Below are 6,000 nucleotides of genomic sequence, written 5' to 3'. Positions count from 1 at the left end.
CTCTTATTTTACAAGTTCAAAATATAAGAACTTCAATTCAAAATTATGAAATTTTAAATAAGAAATCTGTGAAGGGTAAAGTACTGAAGGCAGGTTCTGCGGCTAGAAGAATAGATGCTGTATTTTTGGTCTAGACTTAGGTGACCATTTTTTCCGGCAAAATCAGGGACGGTTTTTAGTCATCGATCTTTTCCATAATATATTTCATTGAAAATCGCGACATATAATAGGTGATAACTAATTTCCTCCTGACTGAGGTCATAGCCATCTGAATTCTTTCCACAATAAATATAGTATAGTAAAGAGGTACTTCCAAACTTCCTGAGGATCAGTAGTATGCGAAATTTTTTTTAATGACATGGCACTTGACGACGATGTTATTTTGTAATGTTCGGGCACTGTAGGATCTTTCTACCATTTAAAACGATTTCTACCATATAAATAGTTAAAACCTTGATTGGATTTTCGATTTCCTCATCTACTTCATCAATTTCTGATTCGGTGTTAGAATCGGAATGCAAAAACGAATCATCTAAACCTAAATCACTCCTTTCAGAATCAATTTCTTCTGCCCATCTTTTAACGGTTTCTTCAAAATTTTTTTCACCAATTATAACCCTCTTTGAGAGTCTAGGGGTCGGCTTTAGTATACCGTTCCATACTTTCGGGTATAAATGGGTATGGCCGGATAGAGGAGGTCCTCCAGATCAAGAATATAGCCGCGGGAAACTTATAATTTTCGAGTTATTTACGTTTAAAGTTGAAAATATCTACTATTTTAAATACGTATTTTTTCGATTTAAAATGACGTATATTTTTCACTTTTATATCCACTAACACTTCACTAATTCGTTTTTAAATACTCTTTTTATATTATATGTTGCAAAAATAGCTTTATTTCAATATTTAAATCATTCTTCAATTTTATTAATTTTGACAATAACAAAAGGGTTGTTAATGTCAAAAACCAGTGTTGCCATACTAATATATTTTGCAAACGAAGAAAAATAAAATAAACAGAGAGATTATACCCTAGATACAAGAACCAACGCAAAAATAATTTCTGCGCGAAAAAACCTTGGTACACCCCGGTGTTGGACCGACCAGGGTTATTTTTTTGTAGCGCGGCCGAAGGCCGCCAATGCAAAAAGAAGTTCTACAAGAAAAAGTAAAATTGTCATAGAGGATATAACATAATACTTAACATCAATGCTCTCTAATAGTTTATTTTTCAGGGTTTTGGATTCCTGTATTTGGGGTATTATCTGTTTTCATTTCTTTCAGTTCAATTACAGAAGATGTCGATAAGGTAACACTGGTTATTTGACATTTTGCAACCCTTTTGTTATTGTCAGAATTAATAGAATTTAACAATAATTTTAATATTGAATTAAACTATTTTTCCATTATATAATGTAAAATAAATTTGTACAAACGAATTAGTGAAGTGTTAGTGGATATAAAAGTGAAATATATAAGTGTATAATTCATTTGAAATCGAAAATTTGCGGACTTGAAATAGTTGAAATTTTCCCCCGGCTATACCTATGTATATATATTCTTGATATGGAGGATCTCCTCTATCCGCTCATACCTATTTTATCCCCGAAAGCCTTTGACGGTATACTAAAGTTTTCCCGAGTTCAGGATTACTCCATCCGCCGTTCATTTATATATATTGCAACTAAAAACCAGAATACACCAGACAGATTGCATAAATAAAATCACTTGTCACAATGAAACGGTAACAGAAAGAAAAAGCATCGATATAACACAAATGTGCTGTCTGGATTCGCCTGCCCTATCCAACTGCAGCACAACTAATGAGCCTCCGATTACAGTAAATAGTACGTAGTTAGTTGTCTTCAAAGACTTCTTAAACCTGAGACACCACATGTTCTTGCAATTAACCTAACACAACATTCAAAGATACAGAAAGAGCCTGACCTCCATCATGTGAACAGAATTTATAAGCGTGATTTTATGATATTTTGTGTTATTTATCCTAATTGACAAATCCGTAGATTAAGAACTGTTTACGATTATTTGTGTTCACCAACACAGTTACATTTTGTATCAAAAACAGATAAACATTTATTTAAACATACACAATATGTAATTTGTCAAAAGGCATCATTGAAAACTTCTCGCTTACTTTGCGCATGCACCGAATTGAGACGTCATATGATTTTTTTATTATGTGCAATAAATGTACGTAACCGTTGACGCATATATTTATGACGTAATACTTGATATAAACATAATTGTGTAAATACCTTTTGTGGGTAGTAAAAACAGAATTATTATTCATCATATATTTCAAGAGGATGAACTTCTTAAAACTACTAGTCTAGTAAGCTCGATTTGAACTTTGTTCGAAAATTTATTCACAAAACTGCAATCACTAGGAAGTACGATGCGTCTCTTTTCAAATATTTATTATGGTGTTTAGTTTGCACATGGGTACAAACATACTTGCATGTATTTTTCCATGTAAGTATATATCTTGAAAACGCTGTATTTCAGGTTTAAATGTAATCGATGAGCTGGATGACGTGTTCATCAAACTTCTTCATTAGTAATTGAGGGTGCATCAAAGACGTCATGAGTTTTGCAACGCTTATAGTTTATATATGTACATAGATAAAGTGCAGTGTAAAACTAACAGTCAATACGGTCAAGTTGAGCTGTGTCAAATAAAATAAGTGAAATTTAAAAAGTTAGTATACATGTTAAGACTAGTTTAAATACAGGAAAAGGCAATTGAAATAATGTGCAAAGTATATTATACCGATGAATGAAAAAATCAAAACTAAATTTGTTATTAAAAAGATATTTTTAATGATAATATGCAGAGAAGCATATATCATACCATTGCTTGCCTATATAAATATAATTATAAATAAATTTAGTAGATAACCCCGCTGTGATATTACAAAAAGTTCGTTTTTGTAAGTGCCTTTATAGAAAACAAAACCGGCCCGTTATAGAAATGTAATTAATTGTTTTAAAAAAGTTATAAGCATATTATTTGAAATTTGCAACGCTCATATATTATATAATAGTACTTATTTTTAAGCGGAGACTTCTTATTATTTTTACACATTATATTTACCAAGAGTATAATATACACCTAATCGTGTACGTATTTTTACATATTATTGTTAGCTGCAGAAAATGGCTAGATTTTGTAACAGATTAGGTATGCAAGAAAATAATTTGTTTATATCTCATTTAATGAAGGTATATTGAATTGGTTATCTACTTAAACTGAGTATGTAGAGTTAATATCTTACAGTATATGTGTGATTCATTGAGCCTTTGCTAGAATATAATATTGACCTTTATATTCGAATAAGCCAAAACCTGAAACTGGATATATAATATATGTAAGTATACCATATAAATATGGTATGTATGCACATATGAAAAGAAAGAAATACATTTATTTATGGTTTTCCATAGTACCCCGCAAATGTATTACTGTAAAAATTCATGTAAACAAAGTTGACTATTCACAACAATAGTATTTAGTACTTTGCGCTTAAAATTAATCTTCCTTTGAAAATTAAAGTTTTAAAATAAAACAATGAAAACATATAAGAAACTGTGTAAACAATTTAATGGTGGTTGTTATTCATAAGCAACTTACTTGTGTATATGCAAACTATTGAAGGAAAGCATACAATTTCATGTTTATCGTGTTCAATTATGTATGTTTTATTCCACCCGGACAGTATGTGTTATAATCTGAATTGAAACATCTCCCTACCCTTTTTTTATCTCTTATTTTAGTATTACTTACATATATATTGTTTTCTTTTCGACATGTTGTTACTAAACCATATTAAAAACAAATATGAATGGACTAAGTTCGGATGTAATCGAACATTTTATACTCTCGCAATTTACATGGCTCAAAGACGGGTTTGTCAAAACTTTATATTAAACAAGTAAGGAAGAGCTAAGTTCGGATGTAACCGAAGATTTTATACTCTCGTAATTTTTGTAAATTTAAGGGCGGGGAAATATTTTCAGGTTTTTGCAAAACTTTATAGGAAAAATGTTGAGTTAGAATTCAACATGTATTATTTAAAGAAATCGAATGGATTACAATCAAATTTGTTATCTTAATATTATAACATAGTATGTATATACTTATATATTTTAAGTCGCAAATTTTATTAGTTTTATTACATATGTGAACTCAACTTAACGGGCTAAATTTATGTCATATGTGGTATATGAGGAAAACATTAACCAGAGGATCGGAGATCATATTCAACCCTAAACCACTTTATATTGAAGAAGAATTGTTCACTTAATTTCATAAAACATTACACATATTACCGATTGCATTAACGTGTGGCGTTACCCAAGTATCCTAGAGATGCTTTCACGCAATTTTGTGAAGATAATTTACACACTGACCGACATATTGGGCATAGAGTCTGCTAAACTAACCAACCATTAGATGAAATACCCCTAATATTTCACCCAACATTATTGTATTAATTTCATGAACATTTTTTACTATAAACTAATAAATTACTTGTAAGTCTATTTCACGAATTAACAAAAGGGTTTATGTTATTGTTTACAATTACTTTTTGTTCTATGCTTCTTCTTCTCAACTCACAAGAATTACGTCAGAAGATGGCGGCTGGCGTAATCTTGTTTTTTATAATTCTTGCTTCGCTGGTATGACCTTTTGTTGGTCACGTAGGAGAAAACTATCAGCTGTTTGGAGACTTTTTTGGCGCCACAAAAGATAACAGACAACAGAACTGATCTAAAGTTGCGCCTAAAGGTATGAATAAATAATTTTTTTTCATAGTAATCCTTTAGCAAACTAAAGTTTCCAATCAGTTGTGAAGTAGAATCGTCCACTTTTATGGGAAAAGTAAAGTTTCTGGCGAAAGGATGCATAACGTTAAAAAATACCTATATATATATATATACGTTTATAATAAATTAATAAAATAATAAATAATAAACAAGTTACTGTGCTTAACAAATGAGATGAATGCTCAGCGCTCACTTCAAAGAGAAACGTTCAATTCAATCAATCAGCGAGCTCAACGCATACTTCACGGTTGGTTCCTCCACCTTCGCATCCAGCCCGAAGGAGATCGCAAGAACCTTGACTCCAACGGAATGAAAGCAAGCACTAAAAACAAAACCGCAGTGCAGACAGGTATTGACCGGTATGTCGCAATTAAACGAAAGTTGAGCCCTCTTAAGAATACAAGCAACGCAAAGAGAGAAACTCCAATAGTGCTACTCAAAAAGCTAAAACCTCACTAGTTGGAAATAGCTTTGCGGCACTTAGCGACGAGGATCAGATGGCCAAAAGCTTGACTGAGAGAGGAAGCATACTAGTAAGAACTGCCAATCCGCCTCCAATCTGCCTATGTGAACGGAGTTTTAATGAATTAATAAAAAGCTTAGTGCACATAATAGAAACTAACAACTTCCGCATTGTTCCTTTAAAGCGGGGAATATATACCCGTTTTGAAGAGCATTGAAACTACAGATGGTTCGGAAGAAGTAAAAGAAGCTTCAGAAGATCAGGGTTTTGGTGAGAGATCCGTGATTAATATTATTTATAATTATATTGTTTGAATTGAAAAAAAATCGGCCACACAAAATCTTACTGTATGCTTCGTATTGTGTGCGTAGTTGCATTTAGATGAGTGATGTAACTCATTTAAACATCACTCATCTAAATGCAATCGGCAAAAGGAAGATTTAATTGCTAAAAAATGTAGTAAGCTATCGAGGTTTATAAAGAACTCTAAGCTTAACTAAATCAGGGTATATAATTTAAACGCCCGCAGATGGCTAATTTGGTTCCAGCACCTCTAACAAAAGAAACTGCGCAAAAATCTTCTTCAAACATTCCAACATTCTTCATGCATTAAAAACAAAATTGCTGGATATAAGGTCTACAGGACAAAAATCGACAAAACATATTTGTAATTTCTGCCGTTTATTGCC

General features: G+C 31.8%; 1 protein-coding gene across 3 annotated transcripts in view; it reads left to right on the top strand.

The window, feature by feature from the left end:
* The first annotated feature begins 1,340 nt into the window (after positions 1 to 1,340).
* Hr38 (Hormone receptor-like in 38) overlaps positions 1,341 to 6,000 on the top strand; it is a 201,950-nt gene continuing 197,290 nt past the window's right edge. For 2 of the 3 annotated variants that reach the window (XR_004976838.2, XM_036364404.2), the window contains exon 1: positions 1,341 to 2,719. The gene's annotated coding sequence lies outside the window, so the exon portion shown is untranslated. The remainder of the gene's footprint in view (positions 2,720 to 6,000) is intronic. The other variant, XM_070106586.1, reaches the window with a different exon arrangement.

The sequence above is a fragment of the Bactrocera oleae genome, chromosome 3 (assembly GCF_042242935.1).
Source record: "Bactrocera oleae isolate idBacOlea1 chromosome 3, idBacOlea1, whole genome shotgun sequence".
Classification (NCBI taxonomy): Eukaryota; Metazoa; Arthropoda; class Insecta; order Diptera; family Tephritidae; genus Bactrocera; species Bactrocera oleae.
Note: the sequence above shows the minus strand (reverse complement) of the source record. Positions and strands in the feature narration are given on the sequence as shown.